The sequence below is a fragment of the Eulemur rufifrons genome, chromosome 16 (assembly GCF_041146395.1).
Source record: "Eulemur rufifrons isolate Redbay chromosome 16, OSU_ERuf_1, whole genome shotgun sequence".
Taxonomy (NCBI): domain Eukaryota; kingdom Metazoa; phylum Chordata; class Mammalia; order Primates; family Lemuridae; genus Eulemur; species Eulemur rufifrons.
Window position 1 is genome coordinate 36,248,345 of NC_090998.1, and position 18,449 is coordinate 36,266,793.

Genomic DNA, 18,449 nt, shown 5'->3' on the forward strand with positions numbered 1-18,449 from the left:
TTTCTGCCAAAGAAAAGCCGTGAGCTTGATGGCTTCACTAGTGAGTTCTACCAAACATTTAAAAAAGAACTAACACCAATACTTCTCAAACTTTTCCAAAATTTGAAGAGGAAGGAACACTTCCTAATGCATTTTTGAGACCAGTATTACCCTGATGTTAAACCCAAAGACACTACAAGAAAACTACAGACTGATGAACATAGATGCAAAAATCTTCAACAAACCATTGGCAAATGGTGCTGTTGGTGATACAGTGGTAAGCATAGCTGCCTTCCAAAATACTGACAAACTGAATTCTGTAGCATATTAAAAGGATTATACACCATGACCAAGTGGTATTTATTGTAGGAATGCAAGGGTCATTCAACATGTGAGAAATCAATCAACATGAGGATATTATGCTAAGTGGAATAAGCCAATCACAAAAAGACAAATATTGCATGATTCCACTTTTATGAGATACTTAAAATAGTCAAAATCATAGAGACAGAAAGTAGAATGGTAGTTGTTGGGGGCTGGGGGAAGAACAGAATGGGGAGTGATTGTTTATTGGGTATAGAGTTTCAGTTTTGAAAGATGAAAGGAGTTCCCAGATGGATGGTGGCAATGGTTGCACAACAATATAAATGTACTTAATACCACTGTAATTAATGTACTTAATTGCACACTGAATGGTTAAGATGGTAAATTTTATGTTTTGTGTATTTTATCACAATTTTTTAAAAAGGGACCGATAGAGAATCTGAGGAATTATCCTATGAGCAATGTGTGTGAATTTTAGTGCATAGAGTTTGTAAAATCTGTTTTGACTACTTACACACAAAACGCATCCTTTTTGTTTCCTTCCTGATTCCCAGCTCTATTTTATGGAAAGGAGCTTGCCAAATAGTTGAGTTCTAAATAGGTGAGGACCTTTGGCAAATTGTTTTATAGGGAGGTTTTTTGCCCTTATTTAGGTTCATAACTTTATAAAGGTACTGTAACGGAATGGATAGAGTTTTAAGCTCTGGACTTAGATCTGAAAAAGTCAGAAAGACCTGGGTTTGAATCTGAGCTCCACGAGTGACTTTATGAAGTTATTCAACCTCTCTAAGCCTCAGTTTACTCATCTGTGAAATGAAGATCATAAGTAACTCTGCGGTCTCTCGTGAAGACCAAAGACAAAATGCGCTCTTTCCCTGCTGCCGCCGAGCCGTGCGGAAGCGGAGGCTTGTGTGCTTTCAAGATTCGGCTTCACGCATACGTAACCCACCGCCATGGCTGAGGAAGGCATTGCTGCTGGAGGTGTAATGGACATTAATAGTGCTTTACAAGAGGTGCTGAAGACCGCCCTCATGCACGATGGCCTTGCACGTGGAATTCGCGAAGCTGCCAAAGCTCCAAGCCCATCTTTGTGTGCATGCATCCAACTGTGATGAGCCCATGTATGCCAAGTTGATGGAGGCCCTTTGTGCTGAACACCAAATCAACCTAATTAAGGTTGATGACAACAAGAAACTAGGGGAATGGGTAGGCCTTTGTAAAATTGACAGAGAAGGGAAACCCTGCAAGGTGGTTGGTTGCAGTTGTGTAGTAGTTAAGGACTATGGCAAAGAATCTCAGGCCAAGGATGTCATCGAAGAGTACTTCAAGTGCAAGAAGTGAACAAATAAAAACTTTGGTTCATGTTCCTTAAAAAAAAAAAAAAAGACAAAATGCATATGTAAGGATACAGTGCATGGTGTCTGACAGCTACGAGAGCCAATGCATGTCACCATGCTGAGAAGCCCCACGGAACAGTGAGAGTATTCACTCTTTCCCATTCTGCCGGCTGCTGAGCTGACTTTATCAGTATAATACAGACAGCTCACTTTGCAATGGGAAGTGAGAATGACACCCAGAGCATTGTTTTATTGGTTGCTAGACAATATCAACAAAATAGGAATTTATATATTTTATAAAAGAAGGAATTATTCATCAATTAAACTTAGAATATAGGCAAGCAGAAAATGTCCTTCTTTCACTTGAGTTTACCCTATAGTCACAGTTACTGTCCTCAGTGAGCATACGGCTTCTTAGAACAAGGGTAAAATAAAGCCTTTGAAGACCTGGTTGTATGAAACTGGTTTTCTCTAAAAGACCTGGAAATCAGATATTCAAAAGAACTACTTTAAAAAAAGTTAATATTGCATTTAAAAAATTTTTTCTCAATTATGTTTTATTTGCATCTGGATAAAGCCTATATATACACATATACATATATACAACATATGTATTTATAGGTATATTTATATGTGTGCATGTGTATATATGCACACATACGTATGTATCCAGAGGTATATATCTGTGTATATATTCTTAGTTTGCTTGCTTATATATTTTTTTCACAGAATAAAAAGAAATGTGCGATTGCAAGACAATGTTGGTGAACTCACCCTTGATTCTGCATGAGAAAAAGTGTGTTTGGGGTTCCAGATCAACCTCCCGTTCCCCTCCCTTACCTTCTCTCTTACTCATCCAGGCTTAAAGACAGAATATGAGAGTGTAAATGACTATGAAGTATTTTCTCCTCAGAAAAAGGCACATAGAGGCAAAAAGCACATGTCAACAACCCATGCAAATGTATATTTAAAGCATGACTGAGATTGAAAACATGTCCAAAGACTAGTACATGAATTGTTCACAGGACCATTGTTCTTAATATCCCAAAAGTGGAAACAACCCAAATGTCCATCACCTGGACATTATGAATAAATAAACAAAGTGGAATATGTTTATATTTAGTGTATTTAACTCTGTGACTTTAACCCAACGAATTACACACTTTATAAGTGTGAATTGTTATCGTATGTGGATCATATCTCAATGAAGCTATTAAAAAAAAGAAAAAGAAAAACACAACTGGGTTCTGAGAGAACAATCTTAATTTTCTTTTCATCATATCTATCTATAATTTCACCATAGAAGAGTTATAGCCTTTTAATAAATAACCTGAGGATTATTTGCATAGAGCCAACTTTTTCTGAAAACGTCTTTACCTTAGAAATCAGAGTTTTCCAGGGAAAGCAGGCGAATATTAATGACAAATTTGCTCAAACCCTCTTGAAGGATTATGGAAATGTTTGCACTCTATTCACATTTGCCAGTTGAAGCTTCGGAGGCAATGTTTCTTTTCTGAACATTTAAAGCTTCCCGGAGAGGTTGAAGAATTCTTATTACTAAGCGTGATGCCAAAACAGCATTACACATTTGACATGAAGAATTAAAGAGAATGACTAATGAAGTTCGAACAAAGCCCTTTCTAAATTCTATCTCTGCTCTCTACCAGTGTGTATAAGTCTTGTTCTCCTGTGCCCCATTGATTTAAGCAACACATTCTTCCAGAAATTGAGAAACTGGCAGACAGTGATAAAAGTCCACTCTAAAAACAAATTTGAGTTTTTTGGTTGTTTTTCCACATGATCCTCTTTAAGGATTAAAATGAACAATGTCATCAATATGCTAAAGTAAAAGAATAGACAGAAGTAATATGCAGACGTTAAGTTCTGCAATGTTCTTAGTCCTACAGGTATGGCAACTGGTATTTTGGGGTTAGGCATCATTTCTTAATAATCTATTATAAAATTCTTACACAGAATATATATATCATGTGATTATATTTAGAGCTTCTTTGGATCACACATTTAATTATACTTATTAAGAAAAATAAATTATCTATAAAACAGATCAGAAAAAATGGCACAAATCTCCGTAGCCTGCCAACCAGTATTATTATCAGTTATTATCAGAAATTATATATAATACTTAATGAGCTAATCCATTGCTAGCTCCTCCAAGAACATGACCTCCAGAATAAAATGAAAATTAATTTAAGAGAGATAGAGAGACAGAGTCAATCCTTGGCAACATCCATAAAGTCAAATGAAATAATTCCTTCCTGGGTCCAGACAGCCCTCTTTCCATCTGGTGTCACCAAACAATTCCATGCCCACCAATGCCTGAGGGCTGTAGTGGAAGTGAAGGGCAAAAGGGACCTACTTTCCAGGGACAGCTGCCTGTCCTTCCTGACTAGAGACATATGAACCCAGGGATCCCCCCAACAAGTCTTCATGACACATTTGAAAACTTCTGCCTTAGTCTGAAGTCACTCTTGGTGGCCCCACTTTTGATATAATCCATCCAATGACTAAGCCCCCATGCCATCTGGTCAGGAACTAAAGAATAGGTGTACTGGCTTCTGATACCCTGGGACTCTCCATGATAGATTTCATTTTTCACAGTGCCACTCCCATATCCTTCTAACATCTGTAGTTCACCAAAGTGATGGACTGTTCTTCCATACAGCAGCCCTGATTCTCACTACCTCTACTTGGCTTGTCAAGGCATCCTTTTTCTCTCCATGGACTTCATCTCTCCATTATCCCATTTGCATGCAATTTTGAAGAAATTTTTCAAAGCTCTTCAATAATCACCTCCCACTTGCAGACTGATGGAGCATGTTAGCATGGGCCTGGCAGAGTAGCTCTTTTCATTGCTAGACATTCCACAGATAGCTGGGCCAGCCTAAGTACTGAGCCAATATGGGATTTGCCAATAAGATACTACTTCTCCCACTGTACGTTGGCTTCCAGATCTTTTTCCCTTATGACTTTCCTGAACTTCCCAGTACCCCAATTTCTCCAGCACCTAAGAAGTATCTGGAAGAACGAGGGGCAAATCATGAGAACTTCTAAAAGAACTTCCACTAGTTCAAATAACATAAGGCATAAATAACTGAGAATATCGAAAGGGGAGACAGTATTAGGCTCTCCTCCCAATACAGATAGCCACTGCATACATCCCAAAGTATAGAAGTCATCAACTTCATCACCTTCCCAAGCCCAGTCTATGTGCAAGTACCCTGACTCTAATCCTTGTCGGATGCATTTACTCCATCAAGACCTCTATTCTTAGCATATTCCAGAGCCTGGTCTTCAATAATTGTAGAAACTCAAGTACATTATAAAAAAGATTCTAGTAATCAAAAACATGACCAATAAAAAGTGTTAGTGAGGATATGAAGAAATTGGAACTGTCATATATTGCTGGTGGAAATGTAAAATGGTGCAGCCACTTTGGAAAACAATTTTGGCAGTTCCTCAAAAAGTTAAAAGTAGAGTCACCACATGACCTGGAAATTCCACTCCTAGGTATTAATATATATCCCAAAGAATTGAATGCATATGGCACACAAAAGCTTGTGCATGAATGTTCACAGCAGCATTATTCACAATAGCCAAAAAGTGAAAACAATCCAAATATTTATTAGCTAATGAATGGATGAACAAAATGTAGTATATCCATTCAAGGAATATTATTCAGTCTTAAAAAGGAATGAAATATGAAGACATGCTGCAACATGGATGGACCTTGAAAACATTATGTTAAATGAAAGATGCCAATAACAAAAGGCCACATATTGTATGATTTCATTTATATGAAATTTCCCAAACAGAAATTCATAGAGACAGAAACTAGGTTAGTGATTGCCTAGAGCTGGGGAAAGGAAGGGAGGGGAAGTGACTGCTAAGGATATGGGGTTTCTTTTAGAGATGATGAAAATGTTCTAAAATTGGATACTGGTGATGGTTGCACGATCTTATGAATATGCTAAAAATCACATAATTTTATACTTTAAAAGAATGAATCTATGGTTTGTGAATTATATATCAATTAAAAAAAAGATGCTAGACTCCTGATGATGTGTTGTTCAGCTCTAGAATCCGATTCACTGAGAAGACTATGGGCCAGAAGAAGAAACGAGGCTTGCCTTCTACCCCAGGAAAGTCTTAGAATGCATCAGTCCACTCATGACCTGATGAACCAGAGAAGTACCAACCTAGACAGCACAGGGGTTGCATCCACGTAAAAGTCAGCTGTGGACAGTAGCTCCTATCTCATGTATTTGCCCAAGTCCACCTTTCCCCTTGTTTCCTCAGCCCACCTGTGCTGATTAGTCCCCATTCGCCTCACCCCAACCGTAGCCCATTATATTCTCTTTTCCACCCTAAACCGTGATTCTAGAGGTTGACCTTCACCAACCCATTTCTTGGGCTCTCTTACCTTTTGGAGCCCAGCTGGGTTTGGCCAATGAGAAGTACCAGAAGTTTGATTGGAGGGTAAAAGCAAAGAGGCTGGGATATTTATTCTTCTGATCTCCACACCCTGCTCTCCATCTCCACCCCCACCTAACCCTTGCCTTCTTGTGATCCAGGCTGTAGCTTCTTTCCTCTACAGCCATAGCTGCTGTCCAGTGATCCCTCTTCCACATCTCCAGCTTCCACTAGACTCTACGTTTCTCTCCTTTTGCTCTTTCAGACCAAGAGGTGATAACGCTCCCTCCTATTGTCTGTTCCAGATGCTTCACTATCCCTTGTCAGTTCTTGCTGGGACCGTGGCTGATACCCTACCCCTTTCTCTTTGTATCTCCCTGACTCTAACTCTAAGGCTTCTTAGGTGAACTCCCAGCACCCACTTTTGAACTCCTTCTTTTTTGTCTAGGGGTAACCACACTGAAGTATGGGGGAATGGAGAAAGGATGACATATTTACAATTCCTTTCTTTCTATTTTGTTCTTCAAATATTATTAAGAGATGGCAGCTATCTGGGACAGAGTGCAGGGCTCTCTTTATCCTGGGTCGTAGTGTCTTAGAGAAACGGAGACAGAAAAGGGCTCCTTGGACAGCTTGGCTGTGCACCAGTGGAACTTTTAAGGATGGCCTGGTACCCAAGTTGCCCTGAAGCATTTAAGATTTCAGCTTTTAGCCATTGTTATTCCTAAATCCCATGGCTTTTGTGAGTGAGGGCTTGTGTTACATAGATCAGTTGGCTTCATTTTGCCAGGAAAGGAGTCATCTTCAGAAAGCTAGGATAGTTTAGGGTCAAGGCAGGGCCTGACAAGAACCTGTAATTATTTTATTATATGAAATATAGAACTTCTGACATCTAAAGTTCATAATGAGTTGAACACCCTCGTCAACCAAAGACCACGAAAATATGAACCTTTGTCAGGCAAAATCAGGTTTGTTGACCCTTGCAATGAGGGAGACACACACACTGGAGGAATCATGAGGCAGCTCACTAAACAAAGGGAAAGATAGCTAGAATAGACAGAATTTGGGTGAAGGGAAGAGTTTAGGTGAAATTCCAATGGAGCAGTGTTTTGGTAGGCTCAAAGCCAAATAGGGCTGTGTACAGGAATCCACATCACATCCACCTGCAGACTAGATCCAGGGTCTTCTTTCTTCAGAAAAAAAGAAAGTTAAGATAGATGTGGAATGTTGTGTGCAGAATAAACCCCTTATCTGAAGCTCTGCACCTGGGCTGTAAACGGAGATTGCTTCTCTGTGTTAGAGTAACTTTCATCCCTCAGGAGGAGTGGACTATTTCCTTCTTGCTGATATAATTTTAAGCAACAATTTTAATCAAATCATTTAAATTTCTGACGGTCTCCAATTTTAGAAAACAAAGTTTCTCAGTGAATAAGAAGGCAGTAGTCTCTTAAAGAAGTGGATTGTTATGACACGTTACAGCTGCAGTGTGTCCTTGGGGTAAAATATTGTTTTCTGTTAACTTTGCAGCTGGCTTTATCTGTGTCTTTTATTCTAATCTGATGAATGGTGGGGCAGATTTGTACAGTCCAAACTAATTTTTACTTTCTCACTACTCTGATGAATTGCAGTGGACACATAACATAAGCAACAACTACATTTTTGTAAAGTTAAGATGATGAGATTCTGAGGTTTTTTTGTTCATTTGTTTTTGTTTTGTTTTATCAGAGCATAACCAAGCCTATCTTGGATGTCATAGAAATTTCTATTTTAATTGAATCTCCACAAAATGAAGTACTGGCTTAGAGACTGGTAGCATGTGGTGGAAAATTATTATTGGAGGATGAAAGGATATATATCCATATTATGCAGTGGCAAAATATTGGGAACACTTGGAAGACATAGCACATTCCTAATAATTTGTAGCCTTAGAAGAAGAGGTTGAAAAATAGAATGTTAATAACCTGTGTTGGCTGCTAATGACTATATTTGGTGGGATAATATAAGAAATAGATGAACTCAGAAAAAAAAAAAGAATTGGCCAATTTAAAAACAGGTAAGGGAATAGAGACTTTCCATAAATGTGGGAATTTATGGTGTTGCAAAAGGCAACCATTTCTGAGCCCCAAACATTAAAAAGTAGCATTAAAAAATGCTCCCATGACAAAATCTGATTAAAACTCAGCCCTGGCTGAGAGCAGCGGCTCATGCCTGTAATCATAGCACCTGGGAGGCTGAGGTGGGCGAATTGCTTGAGCTCAGCCAGGAGTTCAAGGTTGTGGTGAGCTATGATGATGACACTGCACTCTAGCCAGGCTGACAGAGTGAGACTCTGTCTCAAAAAACAAAAAACAACAACAGCAACAACAACAACTCAGTCCCAAAGCAAGGACCAAATCAAGGTACATCCATCAGACATATTGTTAAAAGCTCTCTATGGGTTAAGATGGCACCTGCTATATCTTTTTAACTGGCTGAAATAGCTCAAGTTAAAAAAACTAAAGATGTAGCCCTCTCACCAAAGATAGTCCCAAAGTAACTACAACTAAGAGAGGGAATGGGAAGAGAGAGAAAGGCACAATAAAGCAAAGAAATATAGTAAATTCAAGAAGTATGATTAGCCTGGGTGTGGTGGCTCACGCCTGTAATACTAGCATTTTAGGAGGCAGGGGCAGGAAGATCGCTTGAGGTCAGGAATTTGAGACCAGCCTGAGCAAGAGCGAGACCGCTTCTCTATAAAAAATGGAAAAATTACCTGAGTGTGGTGGAGCATGCCTGTAGTCCCAGCTACTCGGGAGGCTGAGACAGGAGGATCATTTGAACCCAGGAGTTTGAGGTTGCAGTGAGCTATGGATGATGCCACTGCACTCTAGCCTGGGTGACCGAGTGAAACCCTACTTCAAAGAAAAAAAAAAAGAGTATGACTAAAGAGAAATGAAAATATATGTTCATACAAAAAGAACCCAAATTGTTCATCAACTGATGGATAAGTAAAATGTGGTATATCTATACAATGGAATATTATTTGGCAGCAAAAAAAAAAATTAAGTACAAATGTGTGTTTCTCCAGTGATGTATATGCACTGAAGGCCACAATGAAATATATTGATGCGGCAAAATTGCACTTATACCCCATGAATATATACAAATAAAAAACAAATGGGAAAAAATAAGTACAGATGTATGCTACAATATGAATGGACACTAACAATATTATGCCAAGTTAAAGAAGCCAGTCACAAAGGCCATAGACAGTATTATATGATTCAATTTATATGAAATGTCAAAAATAGGAAAATCCATAGAGACAAAAAGTAGATTGGCGGTTGCCAGGGGCTGGGATAGAAAGGGGTGGGATGGGCAAAGGCGAGGAGGAATGGAGAGTGACTGCTGATGGGTATAGGGTTTCTCTGTGGGGTGAGAAAAGTGTTCTGTAATTAGTGGTGATGGTTGCACAACTCTGAATATACAGTCATCCATTGCTTAGCGATGGGGATACATTCTGAGAAATGCGTCCTTAGGTGATTTCATCATTGTGGGAACGTCGTAGAGTGCACTTACACAAACCTAGAGGGCATAGCCTGCTGCACACCTAGACTGTATGGTGTAGCCTATGGCTCCTAGGCTACAAACCTGTACAGCATGTCACTGTACTGAATACTGTAAGCAACTGGAACACAATGCTAAGTATCTGTGTATCTAAACATAGAAAATGTACAGTAAAAATACAATATAAAAGATAAAAAATGGTGCACCTATATAGGGCACTTACCATGAATGGAACTTGCAGGACTGAAAATTGCTCTGGGTGAGTCCATGAGTGAGTGGTGAGTGAATGTGAAGGCCTAGCTCATTACCATACACTACTGTAGATTTTATAAACATTGCACACTTGGACTACACTGTATTTATAAAAAATTTTTCTTTCTTCAATAATAAATGAACTTACTGTAACTTTTTTACGTTATAAACTTTTTAATTTTTTTTAACTTTTTGATTCTTTTATGATAACACTTAGCTTAAAGCACAAACACATCGTAGAGCTATACAAAAATATTTTCTTTCTTTATATCATTATATTTTTATTCTATAATATTTTTTCTATTTTTAAAATTTTTATTTTTGTTTTACTTTTTGAACTTTTTTTGTTAAAAAGGAAAACAAAAACATATTAGCCTAGGCCTACGTAGGGTCAGAATCATCAATATCACTGTCTTCCACCTCCACATTTTGTCCCACTGGAGGGTCTTCAGGGGCAGTCACAGGCATGAAGCTGTCATCTCCTATGATAACAATGCCTTTTTCTGGAACACCTCCTAAAGGACCTGCCTGAGGTTGTTGTACAGTTAACTTACTTTTTTTAATAAGTAGAAGTACAGTCTAAAATAATGATTAAAAAGTAGAGTATAGTAAATACACAAACCAGTAACATAGTCACTGGTTTATTATCATTATCAAGTATGTGCTGTACATAAGTGCACATGCTAGATTTTTATATGACTGGCAGGACAGTAGGTTTCTTTACACCAGCATCCCACAAACATGTGAATAACATGTTGTGTTAGAACATTATGACAGCTACAATGTCACTAGGAGACAGGAATTTTATAACTTCATTATAATCTTATAGGACCACCATCAAGTATGTGGTCTGTTGTTGGCTGAAATGTCATATAGGGTGCATGACAATGCTAAAAATCAGTGAATTGTAATCTTTAAATGGATGGATTGTACGGTTTACAAATTATATCTCAAATATAAGCTTGAATAAAAAAAAGAAATATGCCTGGAAAAGAACTGTGGGTGTGGCTATTGGCACATGGAACTGACTGGAATCAGATGAGAATATTGGAGTTTTGAGACAGTTAAACTGCTAAAGGGAACACTAGCCTAGAAAAAGAGAAACTGACTGCTCAGAATTTAAATCAAGCCTTGGCCCCAACCTTCTATGAGTAGGAAGTGGGCAAAGAAATCTTCCTAAGCCCTAAGGAAGACACATGCACTAATTCCCACTTCTGATGAGGCTAAAAAGGATATCTGAAAAAGAAGAATCCTATAGAGGGTTCATTCAAGGGCCATGGAGGTATGTAGATTGAGGAATCCCTTCAAGGGGGGCAGAATTGGAGCCTAATGAAGGAACTTACCCCATCTCAAGGTAGGAAATCCTCCTAAGGTTGCCCAGCAGAGCTTTAGAATTGTGACAGACCCTGAATTCCTAATGGAAGTCTTTAGGGCATAGCCCACCTGTGATCCACCAGTGTATAGTATATCAGGAACGGATAACTTGTCTTTTTAGTTCACAGGATTTGGAACAAAAGGTGTCACATCCAGACCTTATGTAGACACAGTGAGGTATCACCCCCAGATGCAGAAACCACCACATATCTCCCATAGGTGCTTGACTTTGAGTTTGATGCTTCAGAGAAGACCTTTGGGTTATCTCCCTCGGGATGAATGTATTTTGAATGCAGGTGGGAGAGGGAACCAAATATTTGATGACTGAAGTGTGGACTGTGATGTCATCAGAGATTTTCAACAGACATTCTGATTCTCCCTGCTTCTAGCCACATGCTCTGCCACCTGGTAGAAAATGATGTGACTTACTTTGACCAATGAAATACGGACGGAACAGATGCATGTACTTCCCAGCAGAAGTTTTAAGAACCAGAGTACAATTCACCTTATTCTCTTCTGCTAAGGTGCCAAGCATGTGCTGAGATGGAGCTTCAGTAGGCCAAGGTCCACCCTACTGACACATGTTGGACAGATAATATGAAGGAGAAAGAAACTGTAGTTGTGTCAAGCCACTGAGATTTGGGATGTTTTGTTACTACAGCATAATTTATTCTGTCTTGATACACATAACAAGATCAAATGCCTTAGGTAAGCAAAGCATTTGCTGCCAGCGGTACCATATATTATTACCTAGAGATCAATAATTAAGCCTTTCCAAGAGAGGTTGTTTTTTTCTTTCATTTTGTTCCACAGCAAAGTCATCCAGGCTTCCCTCTAAGTAGAACTAGTAGAGAGTAGGGCATTCATACACATAAAATTATTCATATGCATACAAAAAAAACCTCATTAACCTTTGATTCATTAATCTTTGATTCCTTGTTCTTCCATATGATCGGCTTTGGGCAGTCCAGAAATGCTCTCTCCATTTGCACCAATGCCTATAGAATTCATGTGTACATCATAATTTTGAATGTGAAGACAGGGCATGAAGCATTGATTTAATTATTTATCACTTACTTATGGAGATTAATTCATACTTTTTATTCAATAAATATTTATTGAGCATGTAATATAGGCTGCTCCAGAGATCTTTCTAAATATGAATCCATTCTTGTCAGCCTCCTTTTAAAAACCCTTTTGATGATGTTCCAAGTAATGCAGCAAGATGTGTTTTATTAGTAGCACAGGATTTTGCAGTTTGCAATCCACTTATAAAAGTATATGTGAAGTTTAATGTATTTGGGTTGTTCTTGGAAAAGGATACATAGCACATCAGATTATCAGCTCAAACACATCTGTGGGCTACCTCCCCAGCCTCTCTTGCTGAGTTGGCTACCCTTCTTTCATACTCCCTTAGACCCTAAGTGTCCCTCTATTGCAGTTTTCACAAATTGCCCAGCTTGATAATTGATGGTCCACTTATCTGTTAGCCTCACCAGCATTTGAGTTTTTTTTTATTTTTTTTGAGACAGAGTCTCACACTTTTGCCCTGGTTAGAGTGCCGTGGCATCAGCCTAGCTCACAGCAACCTCAAACTCCTGGGCTCAAGTGATCCTTCTGCCTCAGCCTCCTGAGTAGCTGGGACTACAGGCATGTGCCACCATGCCTGGCTAATTTTTTCTATATATTTTTAGTTGTCCAGCTAATTTCTTTCTATTTTTAGTAGAGACAGGGTCTTGCTCTTGCTCAGGCTGGTCTCGAACTCCTGAGCTCAAACCATCCTCCCGCCTCAGCCTCCCAGAGTGCTAGGATTACAGGCGTGAGCCACCACGCCCGGCCCTGCATTTGAGTTTTTTAAAGACACTGTATCTTTGTATTCCCAGCTTCTGGCAAATACTAAGCAATCAATCAATAATAACGACAACAACTGTAACTTATTGAAGGCTTGCCATGTTTCAGGGCTTAGCTAAATGCTTCACACAATCTCATTTAATCCTGATACATCATTTGTAGGTCCTTTTAACCCAAATATTGGTTGAATGAGCTTCCTCAAGTTTTCAGGCTTCTGGGATCTTTCTGTCTTTTAGTATGCAAGTCAAAATAGCTTGAGCTCTTACCATAAATACTGTCTTCCCCAAGATTTCTGCACATTTCCAAGGTTTTTTCCTTTTTATAGTCTCTTTTTTGCTTTATTTTTCTGTTCCTCCCGAATTCTTGACCTTCCTTGGGTCTTTTCTCCTGACTGTGCCATCTCTCAGCCCTATGTCAAACTGGAACACAGGCCTTTCCTTTAACTTCAGCAAGCATCACCAGCATGAGGCAGTCGAAGGGGCTGGATTGCTGCACAAGTCTGGAGGGAAACCGAGTAGCATGTTGCATTGCAGCACAGCAAATAATATAAAATTGAGCATGAACCTGAGTATCTCTGAAAGAATTCACAAGAGACTGCTGACAGTAGTTGCCTCTGACGTGCCCTCTTATTACAAGGGACAGCACCAGAAGGAGTCAACCATTTGGGCCTGAGATCTTTTCTAACGTACCTCTCTGTGCCTAGTCTCCTGACCTATTCTGTACCCAAATGTAATCTTTTTTTTCTTCCATTGAACTACATTGAGATGTTGAGGATCATTGATTAAACAGTTATTCAGCATCCTAGATGAACCTGTCACTTTGATAGAGTCCTTGGGACACAGAGGCCAATAACTGGGATTGGAAATCACCTGTCTGACTCACAGCCCAGGCCGGGGAAAGCCGACGAGTTCAGGGTGCTGTGGGATTATGTAGGCACCTCATCATACCAAGCAAGCTAAAGAAGGGGTGAATAAAAGATACTAATATTTATTGATATGTATTAGATCAAACTATATGCAATTACCAGTTTTGTAGGTTAAAAAAAACATAGAAAATTGGCAATTTCCTACTGTTCAGACTGTGTAAAAGTCACTTTTTTATGAACTTCAGAAGTACATAAGAGGGGTAATCAGTCTCATTCCTGGCAAAGCCATCATTCGTCCATATGGGTCCTCTTTTGTCTGTCTATCAGTTTCTCCATCTTTCCTGTATGAACACCAGAGTTAGAACATTGACAGTAACTTGCACTTGCCTATTTGTTCTCCCCCTCACCCCTTCTCCCCAAATGAACCACTATCTTGGTTATGTATATCATTCCCTTGCTTCCTTCTTTAATTGCTGTATCAAATATATATGTGCTAATAAAGACACTATTTCATTTTAGTTGTTTTGAACTTTATAAAAAGGATATCATGCTAGGTATATGTGATATTGAACTTTATAAAAAGGATATGATGCTAGTGTATGTGATATTCTGGGACTTGCTTGCTTTTCTTAGTTCAAGTTTTTATTGCAGTAATAACTGTGGTTCATTCATTTTTTCAGTGCTGTATAATATTCCATTGTGTGAACTACACAGTGAAAGGTACTTTCTTGGTTACTTCATTTAATATCCAAAACACCCCTGAAAATGTATGTTTAATATTTATGCTTAGTTTTAAAGTGAATGCAATAATGGCAAGGGATCAGGAGTGGGTGTTGAGTCTCCGCCTTCCCCTTTCTAGGCAAGTTACTTGAGGCTTAACCTATGAGGCTTCCTTTCTTCTTTGGGAAAATGTGGATTTATAAAAGTACCTGTCTCAGGAGATTGTAGTGATTGCCCTCAGTGCAGTACCCAGCACATGGTAAGCACTAAATCATGTGAGTTATGTTAAATTTTATGTCAAAAAAAATTTGTTATGTTAAAAGTGAGCCAACTGAGGTAAAGACAGGTTAAGAAACTTGCTGGAGAACACACAGCTGGTAATGGCAAACCAGAACTTGAACCCATCTCTGCACAACTACAAGGTCATTCCCTTTCCCCGAGACTGGGAGAACTTTCCAGAAACAGTATGGCATAGTGACAGTATGGAGCAATCACTGGCATGGTTGATTATTAACTCTTCTGCCATACATATTACAGCCAAATCTGTGATCACTTGTTGGGAACCACAGCCTTTTAGGTGTATCATCATTTGTATGTGGTTTTTTAAAGAAGAAAGAATGCTTGTTTAAAATATAATTCTCTAGTCTCTCCCCAACAAGAAAGAAGAAATATTCTCTCGCTTCGTTGCCTTCAATACAGGCCGTAAATACTAAACCTTTTTTTTGGGAGCAGTTTATAAGAGAAGAATGTTTCCAAATTTATGAGGCTCTCATGAGTTTTGAGAAGAGATTTTCATATTCTGCATATTTCCTTCTTTGGATCTTTCTATTTAGGGATCAGTTTAAAAATACAATTCCTCTATCTGAAGCAGAAGGGTTGTGAACCATGAGTTCCACGTCTCTTGAGACTTTTAGTCACTTTAAAGGGAAATACAAAGAAAATGAAAGGAAATAAAAAAGAAATACAGCTTATTTTTGGCTTGGAACATAACATGATTTCATGATAAGACATAATAAATTGGAGGCACTGGAAGAAAATGTATCATTTACCAAAACTTAAGGGGCACATTTTCCCTTAAGAAAAATAAATAGTTGCTTGTTGGAATTGTATCCTTATAATAGGCATCCTCAATATTTTTGGTTCCTTGCATTGCATTATTGACTGGATATCTCTCTTTATTGGTGTGTGATTTTGCTACATTTTTGGTAAGAATATATCATAACTTTGAAAGTTTAAGTTATACATTTAGGATCCATGAATAATCCTGCAAATCCCCGAGAAACAGATAATTCAGAGAATTGGTTTGGGATCACCTGTCAAATACAATTAAAGAACTTCAGAACTATTTCTAACCTAAGGTCAACACATTCTTCTTTAGGGTGTCTTTTCTTTCTTATTTAAAAAGACTATGATTTCTTTCAGCAATCCAAAGGCAATTCTCAGTAATGGCATTGTTGTTGACTAGGGAACAGGAGATGGATTATTCACTTTGATTTCTTTACCTGCTCGGCCTTAGAGATAGATACCTGGAGGATTTGAGTATCAGCAATATATTCACATTCAAGGAGACCTAGCCTTCGTGTGACCCTTGTGTCAATCTTGAGGTTATTGGGTTGTACTGAGATAAAGATGATTGGGTTGTAGATAGGAGGCTAAGACTGCCATTCTGTCAAGAAGGACAGAGGCTGTTCTCAGGAAATGGGGACTCAGTCAACAGCTGAGCTTCAGGCTGGCAGGAATCTTGTCATCTTGGGGTCTTGTTCTCCTGAAAGAATTTAGAGCCATGTTTTTCAAACCATGTTCTGTAGGGCCCCAGGTTAAAGCAGCACCACATGGGCTATTGTGGATGAATGGAGGGATGAACCAGGTGGAAGAAGGTTGGGAGGCTGAACTCTCAGGCTCTAGACCTCACCCATGACCCTGTTTCAACCAGCTCAGCTCCGCTTTTATCTACTTTGTAGATTGGGCTCTACTGCAGATATTTTTAGTATAATCAGATGAAAAAATTTCAGTTACCAGAACTGCTTTCGGGGAAAGTACTGTAAACAGTTAGAAAGAATACTTAGGGAAGTCATTTAGAAAGGGTGGGAGTAGGAGTGAGATCTTCAAGAGCAGAATGGAAATAAAAATAGATGGCCAGTAAACTGTCATCTCAGGAAGGTATGTCCTGATAACTTCAAGGCTTTTGTTTTTCTAAGAATAGGAAGGTTTGAAGGCAGAGTTGAACTACTCATGAGAAAAGGGGACAGGCTGTGTATGGTATGGGAGGAAGGGCAGACAGAGAGAATCTCTGGTTCACAACACAGCCAGAGGTACTCGGGAGAAAATATGTTAAATGGGATTTTATAAAGTTGCATGCAGTAGGGTGTGCCATGTAAAACTCTCTTTTACTATTTAACTCTCCTGAGCCCCAGCATTACATAGTAAAAGTTGCTTAATAATGCTTTGGGGCTTTCACTGAGAATAGATTCTTCCTGAAGAAGCCAAGAGACACTGAGATTTATAAACTGAATGGTGTAGAGAAAAAAAGAGAACACACGTTTCATTTGCTGATTCACCAGGACTCCCAAGGCTCAATAACAGGTAATACCTACTGCTAAGATTTATTACAGAAAGGGATACAGAACAGAAGCTCAGAAAAGGATATGCAACAGTGGAGTCTAGAGAGGTCCAGCACAAGAGGACAAGAGCTTCCTTGTCCAAGGCCACACAGGAGTGCTCACTTCTGGCAGTGAACTATAGGGACATGTGTGGAATGGTTCTGCCCAGAGAAGCTCAAATGAGTCTCAGGGTCCAAGGCTTTTATGGGGTGGGGGTTGGTTACATAGGCATACCCTGCTGTGCAACCATCCATGGCCACCAAAAATCAGGACCCCAACAATAAAACCAAGTGCACACCATTAATCTTAGTGTTTGTGCAAAGCAACCTGACAAACCAGTACAGCATGGTCCATTGCTCCAGGTGAATATAACAAAATCAACAGCCACTAACATAAAGAACATTACAAGAGCCACATTCCCAGGAGTTGGCCAAGGTTCCCTTGAAGATATAAGGAGTAAGCAACCAGACTTGCTTACTTCTTGCAGTATGTGAGGGACAACCAAATCTGGCTACAATTTGAAAACGGGATTTTGCCACCACAAAATCACTTACGCAGTAGAGGTTAAAGATGGCTTCTGCCACCTGGAGGGCAGATTATGGGCTGGCCAGGAAAGCCTTCCTGTTTTAGTCCTGTGTTTGTAGGTAAGGACACTGTATCTTTTAAGTCAAAATGTCTCATTTCATGGTACATGCCATATTTCTCTTGCAAGCATTTAGTAAATTCTTACTTAAAAGTTTGAGCCTCACTTCAACTAAACTATATGAAATAAGGGGCATATTTATTCATTCAAAAATTATATTGAATACCTATGTACAATTATATTGAGTACCTATGTACTATTTGCTATTGAGTGTTGGAGATAAATTAATGAAAAGACAGATGTCTGTTTCTATGAAGCTTGTAACTATTGTGGGGTGAAGTTAGAAAAATCATTGTGCGAAGAAGCTATAATCCACCGTGTTGGGGCAAAGTCACAGAAGAAGGTTGGTGTCCTGCACGGAAGTCCGGAAAAAGGAAATCCAAAGAAAACGAGTTTATCAATATCTCAGGGCTTATTAGACATTTTTGGGGTACCTTCCTAGTTAGGGTTACCAAGCATCCCAGTTTTCCTGAGACAAAAGTGTTTCCCAGGATGTACGACTTTCAGTGCTACGGGACAGTTGGTGA

The 18,449-nt window shown here is 39.0% G+C and overlaps 1 pseudogene; it reads left to right on the forward strand.

Moving 5' to 3' along the window:
• The first annotated feature begins 1,200 nt into the window (after positions 1-1,200).
• LOC138396951 (small ribosomal subunit protein eS12-like) lies at positions 1,201-1,674 on the forward strand (annotated as a pseudogene).
• Positions 1,675-18,449: the final 16,775 nt, after the last annotated feature.